The 24,355-nt window shown below is 34.9% G+C and overlaps 1 protein-coding gene across 3 annotated transcripts in view; it reads left to right on the plus strand.

The window, feature by feature from the left end:
* The first annotated feature begins 1,336 nt into the window (after positions 1-1,336).
* The window catches only part of LOC122799134 (psychosine receptor-like), a 408,485-nt gene continuing 385,466 nt past the window's right edge, over positions 1,337-24,355 (plus strand). For 2 of the 3 annotated variants that reach the window (XM_044068033.1, XM_044068048.1), the window contains exon 1: positions 1,337-1,480. The gene's annotated coding sequence lies outside the window, so the exon portion shown is untranslated. Of the gene's footprint in view, positions 1,481-1,589; positions 1,633-24,355 lie in introns of all 3 variants that reach the window. The other variant, XM_044068041.1, reaches the window with a different exon arrangement.

Raw genomic sequence — 24,355 nt, forward strand, 5'->3', positions numbered from 1 at the left:
AGTGCCATGTCACGGTAATGACTGTTCCACTCTTCGTTTATGTTTTTTTTTCCCCTTACTGGCCTAATGCAGTACAGCCTCACTCCACTCCAAGCAAACATTGAGGGTGGCCTAATAGTTAAAATGTTTACCTTGCAAACACAAGGTGCAGGGTTTGAGTCTCACAAGGGATAATTGGCTAGGCATTAAAATGGCACAAGGGCAGTTAGCCTAGTGCTAATCTATGAGCCTATGATGATTTTAACATAACAATAATCAAGTTCCTCCATTTAAATCCATCAGTATTTAGAACATTTACCATCTATCTATGATCAGCTAAACAATTTATTTGTTTGCACAGTTACTTATATGCACTGATCATGTTAGTTGACTTGCTTGTAGTCACCCATTATACAAATGCAGGTTCTGAAACTCAAACCCAGATACCAAGGTATAATACTTTGATGTAACCACTATCTATACTGCTAGCCATTTTGTTTGATTTAGCATATGTTTATCACCCACCAGATACATAAAATTAAGGCTATGAACTACTAATGATCTTCATGCTATAGTACTGGGTTTGATTCCTTCGGTCTTCATGTGCATGTAGTGTGAATCTGAGCAACCGCACTGGTCTTCCCTGAAAAGAAGAAACTATAACTAATGGGCTTGTAAGGTTAAGAAATTAATACAAATGTATTTGTAGAAGATGTGTAGAATGAACTCATCTGAAAAACAAATACTGATTTGTGACTATAATTATTCTGGCAGCCAACCATACCCTCAAGTGTTACTGAACACATAGGTATGCAAAGATACACACCCATATGCACAATCATTCCTTGCCCATACAAAACACAATCTGTCAACCTTTAACATAACTGTATATTGCAAAATTTATTGTAACCTTGCGCTCCCCACTGAAATGAATTTAATAATTGAGAAGATGCAATATCTCACATCTCAAATGGGCTGGTCATTACATTTCTGTTGTCCTTTCTATTTCATCAGAATTTTATTTTAAAATGAAACTGTTCTCACTCACTAATTCAGTTAAACAGCTGTCTTGTACACTATGTAATACAAAGACTCTTTTAGCTAGACAGCCAGAGAAATTCTAACTGATGTGCATGGGTTACAGAGCAAAATCAGTTGCTCTTTGCAAATATTCCTGTAACTCTGTTTTTTCTCCTGCTACTGGCTGCTTGCATTGTACGAGGATGGCTATTGAGAGTAAAGCTGAAGGCATGCAGAGTATTTTACAATTAGTGCTGTAATACCTTGTATTTTGTAGGTAACTCAAACTCACAAAGTCTCACGTGTACTGTGTGTGTCAATTCAGTAGTAATTACTGTGTACACTTCAGCTAGACAAGCAACTGCATGTCTTTAGTTCCTGTTTGTGAGAACTTTCATTTATTCCCTTACAAATGCCACCTTTTCATGGCAGCTTTGAACAAAGTCTACAATGGAAACCATGTAGCTTTTGGGAAAATAAGGTAAGTCAAAATGGTTTGGGCAGTTTTAGGGTACAACTGCATTCATCTCATTCTCTCTCTCTCTCTCTCTCTCTCTCTTTCTCTCGTATATGCATTTTTTCTCTGTTAGAAACTATACAGAATGCAACCTGAACTTGTCAGATTATCAGACAGTAAGTTGTTTTTCTTATTTATAGAGGTTTCTGTAGTATTTTAAAATTGCTGCACTTCATATTTTAAGTTTAGTCAGTGCTTAATAGAACGTTACTGTGTCTTTGGTGTTTCTTTGTAAAGAAAGTATAGTATTTTAACCAAAATAACATGATAAAAGTAAAAATAATGTAGATAGGTTAAGCAGACAGTATTTCAATCAGTAACAAAATAGTTCATTTTCGTTTGTATTTTTACATGGGATAACACTCACTAGACATAAATACAAGTTTGGCGAAGTGGTCTGAGTGATGGATTTTGATACACTAAACTGGTGGGTCACTCAGTATGGAAATCAGAACTAAGTCCAAGAATGCAAGCAGTGAAATACTTGATTTTTGCTTTGTTCTGTAAATCAGACATAGTATCATCCAAGTTTGTATTAAATTAAAAGAATCTGACAGACATTTGTCATTGTTGAATATGACACAGCAGATACGTTTACAGAAGATACAATGCAGACCCGTTGTTCTCACTGCAAGTGGCATCACAGTTGTAAGTTATTTGATATGTCTGCATCCAGATTATACTAGTCTCTTCTATTTTATCCCCTTTCTTCAGAAATGCCCATAATTTTAGTGTTAATGTCTACATGCCTTATATACTGCTGCTGCATTTCTCACTGTGCACTGTGCTGGGATTTTCTGTGTATAGTTTTATGTCATCTACCATAGTGCTTGCTTATGGATCCTCCCAAGCATCAAACAAAACTGGGTTGTATCCTAGTTGGACAGCCCATTCTAAAAGACATGTAGATAGACAGACAGACAGATAATTAGATAGACAGATAGACAGATTCATAGAGTTTATATGGCAGTCAGTCAATGAACAGTAATGACTTTACCAATACTCACCCCTTAGGACACCTCCTGCCTCCAGAAAGGCAAAACAAGTCTAGCCAAGGATACATTTACAGGTGTCCATCCAAACATTAATCTTAATGCAACTAAGGGTGTTACTCTGTTTCATATGTAATAGAAGATTATTCCAAAGATGAGGGGTGCATTAAGTAATAAAGCTGTAGCATGTTGTATTTATTTGTTGACAGAGATTCAAGTCTTAAGTTTGAGAGTTTGTGGACCACTGGTTTTGTGGGAGTGTAGATAAAGGAGGATTGGGTCCTTAAAAGCACAGAATGATAGACAAAGTCACCACAAAGGAGTCAATAAGACACAGAGTATAAAAGACAGACCTTCATAGGTTCATAGGAGATTGCTAGGCCTATGGCTCAAGAGCCCTTAAAAGCCTAGACAGCTTTATGCAGATTTTACCCAATTTTCTATCCCTAGAGGAAAGATAACAAGAGTCAGCAAGTGGTGTTTTCACAGATTTTACAGACCACCTCTGTCCATAAGGGATATTGCCACCGCTCCAGGTGCGAATTTTCGATTTCCCATCCATTGCACTTGAAGATGTTCAGGTAAGAGCTCTGTGTCACATGAACAGGAATCCTATTCCAAAGAAGGGGCAATCTCTGGGACACATATCTGTCTCTCCAGCTTGATCTACTCGTGTCAGAGATCAGGTTTAGATCCTTGGAGTTGGTAATCCCTATGCTGTTAATTTTTGAATATGCAGCGTTCTCATCAGGGCTGGTTCAGAGACTGCCTTGTAGGTCAAGCATAGATCACCACTCAGTAATCAGAAGGAAACTGAATACAGTACTATGGCTTTTATTCAGCCCACATATGAAGTGTTGGTTTTACCCAATTTTTTTTTTTTGGTGAGAAACCTCTGAGGATGCTCTAACTGTTGCAGGTGCTTGGTGAGGTACATGCCAAAGGGTGCATTGTGCTCAATTATTGATCTGAGTAGGGCCAAGTGCAGTGGTACTAAGACATCCTCAGATATGGATGCCATGCCCTTAGTTATAAGCTGAGCAACATAGAAGGATTCCTTCACCACAGTGGACACATGGTGGTCAAAGTTCATATTACTATCTGTCTACCCAGATCTCAACTGAGTCAGCCTTGGCAGCTGAGGGCCTTTAGTTGAGTGATCTTTCTACCTCTGTCTGGATGGTTGCATACTAAATGAGGCACTATATTCCTTGACTGGTGTCATTAGGGCAGAGTATGGAGGAATAATAGCATAACTGCTTTAGACTTGGATAAAATAACTTTAGTTATTAATTGAGAAAGATAGAAGGATTTTTGACTATTTTTTCTACATGTTGATCAAAGGATAAAGAGTTTTCTACAAAGGTATTGAAACCACTAATGATCGTTATCAGTCTAGAGTGGGGTACTGTTTATATTGTAAGCTGTCAAGATTTGTGTACCAAAGGTGACCATACTAAATTTCATTGCATTTAATTTAATTTTGTTTTAATACACCATTGAATTGTATAGTTTAGACCTTGCTGCAGTAACACAGTATCAGATATTGAGGGAAAAACACCCAGCTTGCAGTTATCGGTAAATTTACTTAACCACATATGTGTGTTAGTGGATTGGAGATCTGAAAAGTAAATGCAGATCAGAAAAGATCCGGGTACTGAGACCTGAAGGATGCAACTAATCAATATTTTGTTTCTTAGGTAATGTTTTCTACTTTAACTACATGAGACCCTTCTGTCAGCAGTTTGTATCTGTCATACAATATCAGGATCCATATTTAGGTCTTTAAGTTTATTTACAATTCCAAAATGGGGAATAGTGTCAAAGGCTTTGGCCAGACCCAGGCAGATTGTATAAACTGCATGGCTGCTGTCTACAACTTCAATGACTTTCTTGAAGAAGTTTGCTAAATTAAATAGTCATGATCTCCCTTTGACAAAACCATATTGTTATGTGTTTAAAACAATAATATTTTATATCAGAGCTTATGAAATCAGATATATGTTCCAAGGCTTCATAAATTAGGTTAGATAGACCAATGAATCTATAGCTCATGGGACCTGAAGTGAGGCCTCCTTTATGGGGTGCCAATTTGATAGTTATTTTCTAAAGTTGAGGAATATACCCTGTGGCTATGCTTGTGATATAGAGAGATAGAAGTCATAGGTTCATAGGTGTTTGCTACGCTAATGACCACAAGGGCCTTTTTAAGCTTAGCCATGCATCCCAAATCTCTGACAAGTTCTGGTACCCTTAATAAGTGTAAGCAAGGGCCTGGGAGACGAACCATTTACAGGTTGCCTGCATCCATTAGAGTCATAGGTGCCAAGCCAGGGATGAATTTACTGTTCCCCATACAATTGTCCAAGTTACACTTGAATTGGGTTAGGGAGGAACTCTGCTTCACATGGATGTGGAGCTTGTTCTAGAGATGGGGTAGTCTCTGAGATGCATACCTTTCTCTCCTGCAGGTCCTATTTAAATCACAGGAAAAGTTTAAGTATTTAGAATGGGTAATTCTGGTGCTGTTTGTTTTGCTGGTATGCAGAAGGTCCATCAGAGTGGTGTCTAATAACACCCTGTATGCCAGGCATAGATCTCCCCTCAATAGCCAGTAGGAAACAGACTACAGGGATAGGGCATTGAGGTGGTCTGCATTGGACATTTTACTTACGCCCTATATTCTTTTAGTGAGTAACCTCCTTGGACATTCCATTTCATGGATATGCCTTGTTAGGTACATATCAAAAGGGGACACTGTGCTCAATGATAGGTCTGATGAATGCTGAATACAGTGGAACAATGACCTCCTTGGACCTAAATGGCATACCTTTGTTTATAAGTTGTGCAACACAGAATGATTTCCTCACTACTATAGACACACGATGGATCAAAGGCTAGATTAATCTCTATGCCTTTCCCACATCCCTGACTACTGGGTCAATGGAGTATGTTGTCAATATAATAATTATCAGGGTGGATGACTTCCCAAAGGGTACTGTTATGCATTTCATGGCATTTAGTTTTAGTCCATGGATCTGACACCAGTTGTTTGTCTGTGTCAGCCCCTCCTGGAGAACATTTGTGTCAGTGTGGGATGCAATGACAGCTCCTAATTTGGAATCATCTGCAAATTTAGTCAGCCAGAGACCATTGACATTGGCCTTGACTTCAGAGAAGTAAATGCCAAAAACACATGGTCCAAGGACTGATCCCTTAGGGACTCCACTTGTAATTGGCCTCTTTGTAGAGGTGGACTTCCCAATTTTAACTTTTTGGGTTCTGTCTTTGAGCCTGTTGGCTATCCACTGGGTGACCTATGGGTTTGTACCTAACCTCTTGAGTTTGTGTCAAATGCCTTGGCCATGTTAAGGTAAGCAGTGTGAACCATTTTACCCTCATCCATTGCTTTGGAGACCTTCTCAAAGAAGTCTACCAGGTTGAGTAGCATGACCTATCCTTGATGAAACCAAACTGGGTTGGATGCAGTGTCTGGAGGTTTTGTATGTCATTATTGATCATTTCCATGATAATACTTACCATGGCTTTGCATACAAGACTAATGACACTTATGGGTCTGTAGTTTCCAGGGTCTGTAGATGGTCCATTTTTGTGTGGAGGGATGACTGTTGCTGTTTTCCAATCATGAGGCACAAAGCCATTTGGAGGCTAAAGTTAAATAACTATTCCAGAGGGTCTGATAGGTAATGTTTTATGCTATTTAGAAGGCATCCTGAGATATTGTCTGAGTCCATTGATGCAGTATTCTTTGCCTTAGAGAGAGCATTAAGGACCTCTTCCCTAGTGATAGCAGGGGAATGGACACTGATGCAAAAAAAATGTTTTATTAACTTAGGTGACACAAAGTAATACTTAAAATTATCCCTTATTCTGCCTTTTGTTTGGTTTTGTCCAGATTTCTTGAGAAATGGAACCAAAATGTAACCTGTCAAGATAAAAAGAGAGAGAGAGAGATCACTATAGAAATGGTCTCATCGCCATAATTTCTCCAGTACTGCACTGATGTACTGTGCAAGTGTGCAAACATAGGTGCCAAACACATGGCCAGTAAATTCAGTATGCAGTGAAGGAAGTGGAAGGACACTAAAGTGTTATCATACAATAAATTTATTTAAGCCATTATGATCAAACCATGCCAACCATGAGTAAATCCTGTGTTACCCACACTCAGTCATGGATTATTGCTAAAACATCCTATACTATCTGTAGGAGGCCTTCTGTCTTAGTCCACTCTGATCCAACTAACTCATTGTGGGTTAAAAGCCTTAACCCTTACATTCTAAAGTCAGTAGAGGGAACACAGAACAATACTGCAGATTGGAATAAATTATGACTTGCATAAATGCAAGACAGATTATTCTGTAATAAGATACAGAATTATCTGAATCTCAAGATAGACACAGTTTATAGCAGTCAAAGAATTCCTAATAGACTTGGCACCAGATACCAAAGGTTAAGTTTTTTTATCTTGTTTAAGCAGTAAGTTGTTAGACAGAAGAAAGAGCTGCTTGTGGAAAAAATGTATGTTGTATTATTGCTCATTATTGTTGCAACAAATTCAAATGTTAAAAATGACATTAAGGAAAAATGTTGTGCCTTTAATGTTTATCTATTTTTCAATTTGTTAACTGAGTAGGGGGTCAACTCCAAAAATCCCTTTCTGCCAAACCAAGTCTCCAGGGAATCAGTGTAGAAAGCATACAAAGAATATTCAGATCAGAAGATCAGAACAGTTTTAAATATATATATATATATATATATATATATATATATATATATATATATATATATATGGGTATGTATCATTTCACCTAAAACTCTTTTCACTGGCAAGTAGTGCAATAAGGCAAATCAAAGGTATATGTCCTTTTCCCCACTGTAGTGTGATCATGGTGTTAATATATATAATTAGGGAGGTTTGGGGGTGCAGACCCCCCACATTGGGGGTGTGGGGGTGAAGACCCCCACTTACTTTGGTTTTATGGTGTCTGGTTTTGTTTACATTATTTGGTAAAAGTCAACTAGGTGGGGGGGGGCTACACTCCCCACACCCCCCTTAATATATATACTAACACCAGGATCGCACTACAGTGGGGGAAAGGACATATACCATTGACTTGCTTTTGAGTACTACTTGTCAGTGAAATGAGTTTTAAGTGAAATGAACTTTCAGTGGTTTGGTCTTGGTGAAATGAGTTTAGGTGAAATGAGTTTTAGGTGAAGTGAGACGTACCCATATATATATATATATATATATATATATATATATATATGTGTGTGTGTGTGTGTGTGTGTGTGTATGTGTGTGTGTCTGTGTGTGTACACAGCTAGAGACAGATGGCCCAAATGGAAACATTTTCCATGTATACTGTGATGGTATGATGTGCCATCTGTGCCAAGAAGAGTAGGGCAGCGCATGTGTAACATATGCCAGCTTAGCTAGCTGGAGTTTTGTAAAGATTTCTATGCCATTTGACTATCAAACTGATTTGCACAGATGCTTGTGTCAAAAATGTATTTGTAAAGTTGCTTGCGTTAAAAATGCATCAACAGTGGGTCCTGCTGGATAGAAAACAGATATACATATATGTCAGTATTATTATAACTGATTAAATGTATGTTTTAACAGGGAATTCTTGAAGGGAAGATGTTAATCTCAATCCAGGTAATTTTGAAAAATAGGTTGAAAATTAAATGGGTTGGTTTAGGCCATAAATATTTTATCTTACAGGTCTGATTGCAGCCAGAGACAAAAATATCTGGGAAATCCTGGACTAGGAATCTTACTGTGTTGTCCTTAGAGGTGAACTAATTGCTACCCTGGAAGGGTGGAAATTTCTGAAATTGTTTTATAGCTTTCAGATGCTTCAACAGATATTAGCAAAGCTCTGGGTGTGTATTGTACCACAGTCAGGTGACCAGAGGTGCTATCATTCTATAACCAACACTGAAATGATTCTTTAGATATTAGTGAGAGATATGACAGAACTCACACACCAGAACTTTGTTTTTAGGAAAGTGACAGGAAAGATATCTCACAGATCTCTCACACAACCACACACCTCGTCTTGCCTTTCTGGAGTAAGCAACTCAACACAATTCATCTTGCTTTGCTGTAGTAAGTAACTTAACTAGGGAACAGTAATTATTTAGATCAGTCAGGAAAATCCAGTGAGATTAGTTAAGTGTTGTTTTTCTGCATCTGTGTGAATCTATCCAACTGCATTATTTTGCATATCTCCTGTGACTGAAATTCTGGTGTTTATTGTTAACTAGATATTCTGTTTATTGTTAACTAGACATTCAGTATTCTCATGCTTTCTGTTTTATTATTTACTATTAACTATTTCTATATATTTTATTGTAGCTGGCCTTTTACAGAATATTTTTAACATCTTGAGAGTGCTTATGCTTATTTTAGTGACACTGTGGCTGCTCCTGAAAGCCTTGCTGCATTGATCAAACTCTACCATTTGAATTAGTATTAATTTTACTCAGTATAATTGAGTATCCTTGTAAGAGACTTAGAGTGGTTGACTGGTGGCAACATAATTACCTTATAGCCTGGGCAGAGGGGGGCACAGCTGGTAAATCTGTGACAGCCTTCCCAGGTGTGTGTGTGTGTGTGTGTGTGTGTGTGTGTGTGTGTGTGTGTGTGTGTGTGTGTGTGTGTGTGTGTGTGTGAAGATCAAATATCCAAGTGTGTGTGTGTGTGTGTGTGTGTGTGAAGATCAAATATCCAAGTATGTGTGTGTGTGTGTGTGTGTGTGTGTGTGTGTGTGTGTGTGTGTGTGTGTGTGTGTGTGTGTGTGTGTGTGTGTGTGTGTGTGTGTGTGTATCAGCTACTGGGACTGGGAACAGGGACATAGAGCTCCAAAGTGGTCAGTGTGGCATCTTGTCTGGAGCCTGGAGAGAGAGAGATAGAGAGTCCAAGCCCAGTTTTGGAGTGTGCCCCTGTATGGTCTTAAGGGAAATGATGCTTGGTACAGAGAAATGCATCTGAAAATGCTGTGTGCATCCAATTTTGTTCCTGGTGGCCACCCCTCACCAGTGTCAGTGGTGAGGATTGAGGCTCCTTGATTATTGGCCCAGAGTAGGGACCATCACATACACAATTAGAAACAAATTGGAAGCTATGCAGCATGCAGATCAGGAGACAAATTGTTGTACAGAATATTAAACAATTTTGTACAAAGTATCAGGCAGTTACACTGAATCATGTTTATTAAGATCAACATATAATATGCTATAATATTAGAAAATAACACAATATTTATAAAGTGGCATACTACTTGCTAAGTCACCAGCTATTGCTGCAAGTGACAATATTCACCATATTGTACCTGTATTTTTCTGACTGAAACAGCTAGATAGCAATGTCAAGTGTAACCTTTAGAACGGCATTTTTGTATCATTTTACCCATTCTCTTGAAAGCTTTTACAGCAGTTTGTTTGTAAATGCTCTCCCCAAGCTTTGATCTAAAGTCCTTTTCTGATTCCTTACAGTGGTAGAAAAATGATTCCATGTAGCTGATCCACTGTTTGAAAAGGCCTTCTCAACTGCTACGTCTGCCTTTAAAGGCTGAACTTCTAAAATGAGACAGAAGCAGGGTTATGACAAATGGATATTTACCTTTTGCTAAACTCAGATCATTTGTACCTGCCCGTATAGTTTGCATGGGTAATTATCTACTGTTTTACTTTGATTTTGTTTACTAATAGCAACAACAAGTCTTTCTTTAGTGCAGTGATCATATGTTTCCGTAACTGAGGTCTGCACATGACATGGAACAAGGGGGAAAGAGAAAATACACCACTAACTAAAAATTCTTAAACTCCCCCACCTGGTATCCATTACTAACTTAGATAGAAATCTGTCTTGTGATATTTAAATCCCACACTTTTTGTTTGTTAGTGACAAGGAATGACAGTTTTGACATATTATACAACGGTGAATAAGTGCTGTTGATGTTACTACATGGTCAGCTATTGAAATGAATCCATGCAGCTAGCTTTACTTTGCAACAGCTGGCTGTTAGCAAAAAAATGCCTGCCACTAAATTAAAAAGAGCTCTTTACTATCCTGCAAAAACAAATATACACACACAAACACACACATATATATGTGTGTGTGTATATAAATATATATATATATATATATATATATATATATATATATATACACATATTTATTTATATATATATATATATTTATATGGGTTCACTACATAATCTTGACATTTTGAAATACCGAATTTCAAAATATCGAGACTATATAGCCAAAATCCTTAAATACCGAAAGACCAGAAACATGAAATTCGAAATCCCGAACGTACAACACACATAAAGCACACACATACACATACACATATTCCCCCCACAATCAAACATATCATACTACACTACAGATAAGCAGGGGGGCAAGTGCCCCTGCACCCCCCACACCCCCCTACTTAAATATACTAACTCCGAGATCGCACAAACAGACACACAAGGGAAACTCACACCCAAACATTTTACAGTCCTTCACACACACACATCACAGTCACAACACATACTAAAGCCCCTAACCAACACACACATAGATACTTACCTGAATTCCACCTATCCATCCACAAACCACAACACCAGAAGTGCTACTTCAATATCTCCGTACATCGGGATTTTGAATTTCATGATGTTCATCATGCGTACAGCTGCAGTAATCACATATGGGTTTCTCTGCCATCAGGCGGGTCCTCGGTCGGCCGAATTCCAAAGTCTAGGTCCGGCGTCGGTTGTTGTCGCTTTCTTTCCTGATGTCAGTGTGACAGGGGTATATAAGATACAGCCAATGCCATATTCTTCAGTCTTTTTTGCCGCGCGGTACCCGAAGCAGAAGCAGTTCGCAAGTGCCAGTCGGCCATGAAAAAATATTTTGAGCTCTCTCTGCTTACTGCTTGCTGCTTCTTGCTGTGGGATGGATCTGAAGTGTTCTTAAGACACTCAGTCTTGCTGGCTGGATTCTGATAAAATTCAAAGTCTGATTATATTTGCATTCACAGTCTGTTGCATACAGAAACTTGCAGAATATACACTGATGAGAGAATATACTTTGCAGCACTTGTCTTTAAGAGCAGTAACCAATAACTTTTTATAATAAACCAAACGGAAACATGTTACAGCTTAAAAGTACTGTTCCAACTTTACTTCTCATATAGTACAGATGATGTGAGAGATATAACATTTACCTTAGGACTTGTGTCCCTACCATACCTCTAACATAGCTGGATTTATACAGCTCTTTATATACACTTTTTAGTCATGCATAAACATATTTTTGAGGAAACACATTGTTCTGTATTCTATTTTGGAGAATTTCTTATCCTGTAGAAACAATACTAAGCTTCCTTGTTTAACAATGTCTTGTAAGAGACCAGCTTTTCTGACAGTGTGAATATCCTGTAACAGTGTCCTGATGTCCATGTAGAAAAGCATATTTTTTAGAAAACACATTGTCAGAGATCAGCTTTTCTGACAGTGTGAACATCCTGTATTTTATTTGGATCTTTGTATAAAAAACATCTGTTCTTGTGCCATATCCTGTTTTTCATGCAGAAAAACATATTTTGAGAAAACACATTGTCACAGTGTCATAAACATATCCTGTTGTTTTAGGAAACATATTGTGTCCATTTTTATATGCAGAAAAGCATGTCAGTGTTCTTTAAAAGCAGATTTTGCATTTTTGTTCTTGCATACATCCTGTTTGAGTCTGTAAGGGAAAAATGTCCATTCTTTAAAAGCAGATTTTGTATTTTTGCTCTTGCATACATCCTGTTTGAGTCTGTAAGGGAAGAATGTCCATTCAGCAGATTCCTTTTCCAAGCCATGGTCATTTAGTATGACTGCTGATCACATATTACTAAACTCTGTTTCTGCATTTAAGCAAGCCTTTTCTTTCAGCATATTTACAACATAATTAATTTCAGACTAATATTCATAAAATCTAACAATTCCCTCTGTTTTTAAACATACTCAAAACATTTTATATAGAAAACACAAGAAACAAACCTTTAGTTTGATACAACAAATCAAAATGCAATTTTACATAGTTAATACAATGATATTAAAGTATTACTACCAAAACTGAATGTATTTAACAACTTTTTCTTTTGCAGACCATTCTGTGAAAATATTTTTTTATCAGTTATGAGCTGTGTCTGCTTTAACTTGATCAATTTATTCTTTTGCAATCACAGAATTTAATTTATGACTTAGAACTGTTTCATTAACTCTTTGCAACTGTTGAATTAACTATAAGAGACAATAACCATGTGCTACTGCAATCATTTATACACTACTGAAAACACACAATTTCAATGTCATTTTAACCATAACATTGTGGTCATGTCTTTGAACTGTCCATTAACATCTTGGTAAAGTACTGAACTGGGCTTAGATAATAAATATTTGAAAGCAATTATTTTACTGGGGTAAAACCAGTGATATTACAACTTGACAAATTAGTTTTGAACTTATTACAATGTATCCTGTACAGTATGTATTTACACAGACTGTTTGCTATTTATGCATTTCAATCTAGTAGGTACCCTGGACCCACTTTTTTTAAAACATGTTTTTTCACACATATTTATTACTAGACATTCATTTAATTTGTACTGAATTCTTCTGCATTTGTACATATAATGACTATAAAGTACATTTAGCCTAATCTTACAAATTTAATAACATTAATATTGAGCAAAATCTTGGAAAATTTTTATGTCTCTTTAGAAATATCTAGTGGAATTGATACCATGTCCATATGTCCTATTTTAAACTACATACTTAACAATTATTAAAAATATTCATGCTTTTTATACCAACATTGTTTTGCCAAAAACATATTAAAAATAGTGACCATTCTTACTATTAGAAACATTTATGCATTTTGCATATCTTTATTCTCTCTTGTATAGCTTTAATAAAGCAATTTTAAATCATCTCTTGTTTTTTAACCATCTCTTGTATAGCTTTACAATTTAACAGGTTGTAAATACAATTTAATTCTAAACAATACAATAATAACCATTATGATAGCTATTAACAACTTGTAAAATATTTTATCCTGACAGGTTTAATCCAGTTTACCAGTATTTCTAATACACTAATACCTGTTTTTTCCTCTCCCTGAAAGAGTATTGTCAAGAAGGAATGAGATATTTTTTCCTGTAGCTTTATTTTAGACCCTTATTATTTATTTTTATGTAGCTTTATTTCAGACCCTTGTTGTTTATTTTTTCTGTAGCTTTATTTCAGACTCTTGTTGTTTATTTTCTCTGTAACTTTATTTCAGACCCTTGTGCAGTACTGCTTATGTTTCCTCCCACATCCCAAAGACATGCTGCAGGTGGATTGGACACTCTAAATTGGCCCTAGGTGTGCGTGTGAGTGTGCCTTCTGTGGAAGGTTGGGCGCCGGGCTGGCAACTCGACACCGTAAAACTCCCCTGCCATTCAATGTGTGGACAAGGTGATCCGCTGTGGCGACCCCTAACCAGGAAAAAGCCGAAAGAAGAAGAAGTGCAGCACTGCTTATACAGTCAGTGTAAAACTGAGAAAGTGCCCCTCCCCCTGTAGTACTTCAGCACTATTTACCTGCCCTATGCTGTGAGAATAGAATGTATGTCAGCCCAACACTTTGGCCATACATTTACGTTATTTGGTTACTAATAAAGCTTTCACTGTATATTACCTCTAGTAGGTATGTACACCCCCCTGCACAATTGATTTGAACTGTATATATACTATAGCCCATTTGCTGGCTGTACTTGATGCAACTGAGTTTTTTTCTTCTCTTTTAACATTTACTTGCAAACAGATTATCAGTGACATCTATGCACAATTGTGACATTTTATTACAATTACTAATTGTGTTGCCTGTAAACATTTTAATAATTATGTTTTAATAACAATGATGCTTTAGAAAACTCAAACTACTTGCCTGGCAATCAGTCTTGTTGTTTATCTTATCTTTTCAACATTTCCTGTAACTATTCATTCAGTCTAGGAAGGTCTGAGCTCACATTTCATACTCTGTAAACTATAGTTAATTCTTTTGGCATTTTCCTTTAATGTGATTGTGATTTGCATAACTATGCATTTATACAACATAAATAGACATTATTTTACAATTACCTTACATGGATTTCAGTATTTTTTTTTTATTTATTTATCTATTTAACTATTTAACTGTCCTGCCATTAATTTTACAAAAACTGTTTGAATAATACCATCTGTGATTTTCTTTTTAAAATTCAGAACTTTAACTGTTTGGTGTTACTATATAATTATAAACAAATTGTAAAAAAAATAGATATTAGTTTAACCGACACATTTATATTTATATTATTTATATTTGCTGTTGTCTGCCTGTTATTCATGTGTATTTTAACAGATGTACTCTAGATGAAAAGAACACACATGCATGTCTGTCTTGTATCTGTATATCTTTATACAAGCATGTCATATCTTGTGACTTTAAATTTTTACTCATCTATTTTTATTTAATTTTATACACTAGAACAGTTTTGTTTACCTTTTGACTATGCTAATGAATGGCATTCATATGCTTTACTTTACTGTAGTACTGATAGATGTATTGCTTTAACTGAATGAAAGTAAAACATTTAAGAATGATTTGTCCAGACATCAGATCCTACCATCATACCATGTATGTTTAACCATTTTCAAAACATATACATATTATAAAATATATTTCTTTTGCACAGATTAGCTGTGTATGCAGGAAGTTCCCAGTCTCTGTCAGTTCAGCTAATTTATTTCCTTTATCCTGCAACTGCTGTTGAATTTCCAGTAATGTTGCATGGTCTTTCTGACATTCTTTAGTAAGCTGTTCTGCTGAATTTAAAACTCCTATACACTTTTGAAAAGATGCATGTATAACTTGTCTAAGCTTCCTGAACTCATTGTGTCTGTCTTTTAGAAGTTTACTACATTCCTTTGTAACAAAATGTACTAGGGGTTCTATCAGTAACTGATTTGACTCACATGTGGTGACAGGACATAACTGTTCAACATCAGAATGTAATGGAAACACTTTACCCTTAGTTAATTCTTCAGATCTGTCTTTACAGTCTATTTTTTTAGCAATATGATGCAATATTATTTTATGGCATAATACACAAAATGCAGTTTTTGTTGAAGCACACAATAAACATTTGTCATATTTCACATGGTTTTCTTTGAGATACCAGTCAAATATTGTAATACATTTGCATAATGCCTTACTATCAACCTGCCCTAATAAGGTTTTACATTTACTAATGTGCTGTGTATACCAACATAGCAATTTACTAAAGTTTGGTTTACTCCTGCATGAATTATAAATAATATCCATATTAATAATATACAAACTATAAGAATATACAAACTGTTAACATCATCCACACTAAATATGTGTCAGAGAAAAAAGTCTTACCAGTTAGCAAGAAAACAGGTGATCAGGCTGCTATTGCAGATGGCTAGAAATTTTTCAGAGTCACTTGAGAAGCTGGTGAAGCACAACAGGCAGCAGACTACTGTGCTAGTGGACATTCACCTTTTCTTGAAGAATTTATGGCACTGCGAATTTCTTGAACTAGTCTCACTCCGGATTGTAGACGTCTAAAAAAACTTTGCTACTGCAAGCTGCATAAACTGGAATACTTCTGTTTAGGATTTACACATACGTACAAATGTTAGTTACTGCAATTTGACTGAAGTGATCCTCTGCAGGGCTTACCATCACTCCTCCTGTGTTTGAATGCAGATTGTAGGTTCAAATGCAGGCTAGCTTGCCATTGAAAAAATTATATGGAGCTAGTCACTCAGCTGCCTCGCCATTGAAAAAATATTTTGAGATTTACTTGCTTACTGCTTGCTGCTTCTTGCTGTGGGATGGATCTGAAGTGTTCTTAAGACAGTCTTGCTGGCTGGATTCTGCTAAAATTCAAAGTCTGATTATATTTGCATTCACAGTCTGTTGCATACAGAAACTTGCAGAATATACACTGATGAGAGAATATACTTTGCAGCACTTGTCTTTAAGAGCAGTAACCAATAACTTTTTATAATAAACCAAACGGAAACACGTTACAGCTTAAAAGTACTGTTCCAACTTTACTTCTCATATAGTACAGATGATGTGAGAGATATAACATTTACCTTAGGACTTGTGTCCCTACCATACCTCTAACATAGCTGGATTTATACAGCTCTTTATATACACTTTTAGTCATGCATAAACATATTTTGAGGAAACACATTGTTCTGTATTCTATTTTGGAGAATTGCTTATCCTGTAGAAACAATACTAAGCTTCCTTGTTTAACAATGTCTTGTAAGAGACCAGCTTTTCTGACAGTGTGAATATCCTGTAACAGTGTCCTGATGTCCATGTAGAAAAGCATATTTTTGAGAAAACACATTGTCAGAGATCAGCTTTTCTGACAGTGTGAACATCCTGTATTTTATTTGGATCTTTGTATAAAAACATCTGTTCTTGTGCCATATCCTGTTTTTCATGCAGAAAAACATATTTTTGAGAAAACACATTGTCACAGTGTCATAAACATATCCTGTTGTTTTAGGAAACATATTGTGTCCATTTTTTATATGCAGAAAAGCATGTCAGTGTTCTTTAAAAGCAGATTTTGCATTTTGTTCTTGCATACATCCTGTTTGAGTCTGTAAGGGAAAAATGTCCATTCTTTAAAAGCAGATTTTGTATTTTTGCTCTTGCATACATCCTGTTTCAGTCTGTAAGGGAAGAATGTCCATTCAGCAGATTCCTTTTCCAAGCCATGGTCATTTAGTATGACTGCTGATCACACATTACTAAACTATGTTTCTGCATTTAAGCAAGCCTTTTCTTTCAGCATATTTACAACATAATTAATTTCAGACTAATATTCATAAAATCTAACAATTCCCTCTGTTTTTAAACATACTCAAAACATTTTATATAGAAAACACAAGAAACAAACCTTTAGTTTGATACAACAAATCAAAATGCAATTTTATATAGTTAATACAATGATATTAAAGTATTACTACCAAAACTGAATGTATTTAACAACTTTTTCTTTTGCAGACCATTCTGTGAAATATTTTTTATCAGTTATGAGCTGTGTCTGCTTTAACTTGATCAATTTATTCTTTTGCAATCACAGAATTTAATTTATGACTTAGAACTGTTTCATTAACTCTTTGCAACTGTTGAATTAACTATAAGAGACAATAACCATGTGCTACTGCAATCATTTATACACTACTGAAAACACACAATTTCAATGTCATTTTAACCATAACATTGTGGTCATGTCTTTGAACTGCCCATTAACATCTTGGTAAAGTACTGAACTGGGCTTAGATAATAAATATTTGAAAGCAATTATTTTACTGGGGTAAAACCAGTGATATTACAACTTGACAAATTAGTTTTGAACTTATTACAGTGTATCCTGTACAGTATGTATTTACACAAACTGTTTGCTATTTATGCATTTCAATCTAGTAGGTACCCTGGACCCACTTTTTTAAAACATGTTTTTTCACACATATTTATTACTAGACATTCATTTAATTTGTACTGAATTCTTCTGCATTTGTACATATAATGACTATAAAGTACATTTAGTCTAATCTTACAAATTTAATAACATTAATATTGAGCAAAATCTTGGAAAAATTTTATGTCTCTTTAGAAATATCTAGTGGAATTGATACCATATCCATATGTCCTATTTTAAACTACATACTTAACAATTATTAAAAATATTCATGCTTTTTATACCAACATTGTTTTGCCAAAAACATATTAAAAATAGTGACCATTCTTACTATTAGAAACATTTATGCATTTTGCATATCTTTATTCTCTCTTGTATAGCTTTAATAAAGCAATTTTAAATCATTTCTTGTTTTTTAACCATCTCTTGTATAGCTTTACAATTTAACAGGTTGTAAATACAATTTAATTCTAAACAATACAATAATAACCATTATGATAGCTATTAACAACTTGTAAAATATTTTATCCTGTCAGGTTTAATCCAGTTTACCAGTATTTCTAATACACTAATACCTGTTTTATCCTCTCCCTAAAAGAGTATTGTCAAGAAGGAATGAGATATTTTTTCCTGTAGCTTTATTTTAGACCCTTATTATTTATTTTTATGTAGCTTTATTTCAGACCCTTGTTGTTTATTTTTCTGTAGCTTTATTTCAGACCCTTGTTGTTTATTTTCTCTGTAACTTTATTTCAGACCCTTGTGCATTACTGCTTATACAGTCAGTGTAAAACTGAGAAAGTGCCCCTCCCCCTGTAGTACTTCAGCACTATTTACCTGCCCTATGCTGTGAGAATAGAATGTATGTCAGCCCAACACTTTGGCCATACATTTACGTTATTTGGTTACTAATAAAGCTTTCACTGTATATTACCTCTAGTAGGTATGTACACCCTCCTGCACAATTGATTTGAACTGTATATATACTATAGCCCATTTGCTGGCTGTACTTGATGCAACTGAGTTTTTTTCTTCTCTTTTAACATTTACTTGCAAACAGATTATCAGTGATATCTATGCACAATTGTGACATTTTATTACAATTACTAATTGTGTTGCCTGTAAACATTTTAATAATTATGTTTTAATAACAATGATGCTTTAGAAAAACTCAAACTACTTGCCTGGCAATCAGTCTTGTTGTTTATCTTATCTTTTCAACATTTCCTGTAACTATTCATTCAGTCTAGGAAGGTCTGAGCTCACATTTTATACTCTGTAAACTATAGTTAATTCTTTTGGCATTTTCCTTTAATGTGATTGTGATTTGCATAACTATGCATTTATACAACATAAATAGACATTATTTTACAATTACCTTACATGGATTTCAGTATTTTTTTTTATTTATTTATCTATTTAACTATTTAACTGTCCTGCCATTAATTTTACAAAAACTGTTTGAATAATACCATCTGTGATTTTCTTTTTAAAATTCAGAACTTTAACTGTTTGGTGTTACTATATAATTATAAACAAATTGTAAAAAAAATAGATATTAGTTTAACCAACACATTTATATTTATATTATTTATATTTGCTGTTGTCTGCCTGTTATTCTTGTGTATTTTAACAGATGTACTCTAGATGAAAAGAACACACATGCATGTCTGTCTTGTATCTGTATATCTTTATACAAGCATGTCATGTCTTGTGACTTTAAATTTTTACTCATCTATTTTTATTTAATTTTATACACTAGAACAGTTTTGTTTACCTTTTGACTATGCTAATGAATGGCATTCATATACTTTACTTTACTGTAGTACTGATAGATGTCTTGCTTTAACTGAATGAAAGTAAAACATTTAAGAATGATTTGTCCAGACATCAGATCCTACCATCCTACCATGTATGTTTAACCATTTTCAAAACATAAACATATTATAAAATATATTTATTTTGCACAGATTAGCTGTGTATGCAGGAAGTTCCCAGTCTCTGTCAGTTCAGCTAATTTATTTCCTTTATCCTGCAACTGCTGTTGAATTTCCAGTAATGTTGCATGGTCTTTCTGACATTCTTTAGCAAGCTGTTCTGCTGAATTTAAAACTCCTATACACTTTTGAAAAGATGTATGTATAACTTGTCTAAGCTTCCTGAACTCATTGTGTCTGTCTTTTAGAAGTTTACTACATTCCTTTGTAACAAACTGTACTAGGGGTTCTATCAGTAACTGATTTGACTCACATGTGGTGACAGGACATAACTGTTCAACATCAGAATGTAATGGAAACACTTTACCCTTAGTTAATTCTTCAGATCTGTCTTTACAGTCTATTTTTAGCAATATGATGCAATATTATTTTATGGCATAATATACAAAATGCAGTTTTTGTTGAAGCACACAATAAACATTTGTCATATTTCACATGGTTTTCTTTGAGATACCAGTCAAATATTGTAATACATTTGCATAATGCCTTACTATCAACCTGCCCTAATAAGGTTTTACATTTACTAATGTGCTGTGTATACCAACATAGCAATTTACTAAAGTTTGGTTTACTCCTGCATGAATTATAAATAATATCCATATTAATAATATACAAACTATAAGAATATACAAACTGTTAACATCATCCACACTAAATATGTGTCAGAGAAAAAAGTCTTACCAGTTAGCAAGAAAACAGGTGATCAGGCTGCTATTGCAGATGGCTAGAAATTTTTCAGAGTCACTTGAGAAGCTGGTGAAGCACAACAGGCAGCGGACTGCTGTGCTAGTGGACATTCACCTTTTCTTGAAGAATTTATGGCACTGCGAATTTCTTGAACTAGTCTCACTCCGGATTGTAGACGTCTAAAAAAACTTTGCTACTGCAAGCTGCATAAACTGGAATACTTCTGTTTAGGATTTACACATACGTACAAATGTTAGTTACTGCAATTTGACTGAAGTGACCCTCTGCAGGGCTTACCATCACTCCTCCTGTGTTTGAATGCAGATTGTAGGTTCAAATGCAGGCTAGCTTGCCATTGAAAAAATTATATGGAGCTAGTCACTCAGCTGCCTCGCCATTGAAAAAATATTTTGAGATTTACTTGCTTACTGCTTGCTGCTTCTTGCTGTGGGATGGATCTGAAGTGTTCTTAAGACACTCAGTCTTGCTGGCTGGATTCTGCTAAAATTCAAAGTCTGATTATATTTGCATTCACAGTCTGTTGCATACAGAAACTTGCAGAATATACACTGATGAGAGAATATACTTTGCAGCACTTGTCTTTAAGAGCAGTAACCAATAACTTTTTATAATAAACCAAACGGAAACACGTTACAGCTTAAAAGTACTGTTCCAACTTTACTTCTCATATAGTACAGATGATGTGAGAGATATAACATTTACCTTAGGACTTGTGTCCCTACCATACCTCTAACATAGCTGGATTTATACAGCTCTTTATATACACTTTTAGTCATGCATAAACATATTTTTGAGGAAACACATTGTTCTGTATTCTATTTTGGAGAATTGCTTATCCTGTAGAAACAATACTAAGCTTCCTTGTTTAACAATGTCTTGTAAGAGACCAGCTTTTCTGACAGTGTGAATATCCTGTAACAGTGTCCTGATGTCCATGTAGAAAAGCATATTTTTGAGAAAACACATTGTCAGAGATCAGCTTTTCTGACAGTGTGAACATCCTGTATTTTATTTGGATCTTTGTATAAAAAACATCTATTCTTGTGCCATATCCTGTTTTTCATGCAGAAAAACATATTTTTGAGAAAACACATTGTCACAGTGTCATAAACATATCCTGTTGTTTTAGGAAACATATTGTGTCCATACTTTATATGCAGAAAAGCATGTCAGTGTTCTTTAAAAGCAGATTTTGCATTTTTGTTCTTGCATACATCCTGTTTGAGTCTGTAAGGGAAAAATGTCCATTCTTTAAAAGCAGATTTTGTATTTTTGCTCTTGCATACATCCTGTTTGAGTCTGTAAGGGAAGAATGTCCATTCAGCAGATTCCTTTTCCAAGCCATGGTCATTTAGTATGACTGCTGATCACATATTACTAAACTCTGTTTCTGCATTTAAGCAAGCCTTTTCTTTCAGCATATTTACAACATAATTAATTTCAGACTAATATTCATAAAATCTAACAATTCCCTCTGTTTTTAAACATACTCAAAACATTTTATATAGAAAACACAAGAAACAAACCTTTAGTTTGATACAACAAATCAAAATGCAATTTTACATAGTTAATACAATGATATTAAAGTATTACTACCAAAACTGAATGTATTTAACAACTTTTTCTTTTGCAGACCATTCTGTGAAAATATTTTTATCAGTTATGAGCTGTGTCTGCTTTAACTTGATCAATTTATTCTTTTGCAATCACAGAATTTAATTTATGACTTAGAACTGTTTCATTAACTCTTTGCAACTGTTGAATTAACTATAAGAGACAATAACCATGTGCTACTGCAATCATTTATACACTACTGAAAACACACAATTTCAATGTCATTTTAACCATAACATTGTGGTCATGTCTTTGAACTGTCCATTAACATCTTGGTAAAGTACTGAACTGGGCTTAGATAATAAATATTTGAAAGCAATTATTTTACTGGGGTAAAACCAGTGATATTACAACTTGACAAATTAGTTTTGAACTTATTACAATGTATCCTGTACAGCATGTATTTACACAGACTGTTTGCTATTTATGCATTTCAATCTAGTAGGTACCCTGGACCCACTTTTTTTAAAACATGTTTTTTCACACATATTTATTACTAGACATTCATTAAATTTGTACTGAATTCTTCTGCATTTGTACATATAATGACTATAAAGTACATTTAGCCTAATCTTACAAATTTAATAACATTAATATTGAGCAAAATCTTGGAAAATTTTTATGTCTCTTTAGAAATATCTAGTGGAATTGATACCATGTCCATATGTCCTATTTTAAACTACATACTTAACAATTATTAAAAATATTCATGCTTTTTATACCAACATTGTTTTGCCAAAAACATATTAAAAATAGTGACCATTCTTACTATTAGAAACATTTATGCATTTTGCATATCTTTATTCTCTCTTGTATAGCTTTAATAAAGCAATTTTAAATCATCTCTTGTTTTTTAACCATCTCTTGTATAGCTTTACAATTTAACAGGTTGTAAATACAATTTAATTCTAAACAATACAATAATAACCATTATGATAGCTATTAACAACTTGTAAAATATTTTATCCTGACAGGTTTAATCCAGTTTACCAGTATTTCTAATACACTAATACCTGTTTTTTCCTCTCCCTGAAAGAGTATTGTCAAGAAGGAATGAGATATTTTTTCCTGTAGCTTTATTTTAGACCCTTATTATTTATTTTTATGTAGCTTTATTTCAGACCCTTGTTGTTTATTTTTTCTGTAGCTTTATTTCAGACTCTTGTTGTTTATTTTCTCTGTAACTTTATTTCAGACCCTTGTGCAGTACTGCTTATGTTTCCTCCCACATCCCAAAGACATGCTGCAGGTGGATTGGACACTCTAAATTGGCCCTAGGTGTGCATGTGAGTGTGCCTTCTGTGGAAGTTTGGGCGCCGGGCTGGCAACTCGACACCGTAAAACTCCCCTGCCATTCAATGTGTGGACAAGGTGATCCTGTGGCGACCCTAACGGGAAAAAAGCCGAAGAAGAAGAAGTGCAGCACTGCTTATACAGTCAGTGTAAAACTGAGAAAGTGCCCCTCCCCCTGTAGTACTTCAGCACTATTTACCTGCCCTATGCTGTGAGAATAGAATGTATGTCAGCCCAACACTTTGGCCATACATTTACGTTATTTGGTTACTAATAAAGCTTTCACTGTATATTACCTCTAGTAGGTATGTACACCCCCCTGCACAATTGATTTGAACTGTATATATACTATAGCCCATTTGCTGGCTGTACTTGATGCAACTGAGTTTTTTTCTTCTCTTTTAACATTTACTTGCAAACAGATTATCAGTGACATCTATGCACAATTGTGACATTTTGTTACAATTACTAATTGTGTTGCCTGTAAACATTTTAATAATTATGTTTTAATAACAATGATGCTTTAGAAAAACTCAAACTACTTGCCTGGCAATCAGTCTTGTTGTTTATCTTATCTTTTCAACATTTCCTGTAACTATTCATTCAGTCTAGGAAGGTCTGAGAAAACTCAAACTTTTTCTTTGCCTTTTTTTTGGGAAAT

This window comes from Protopterus annectens, chromosome 1.part0 (genome assembly GCF_019279795.1).
Source record: "Protopterus annectens isolate FY-2018-M chromosome 1.part0, PAN1.0, whole genome shotgun sequence".
NCBI classification, from domain to species: domain Eukaryota; kingdom Metazoa; phylum Chordata; order Ceratodontiformes; family Protopteridae; genus Protopterus; species Protopterus annectens.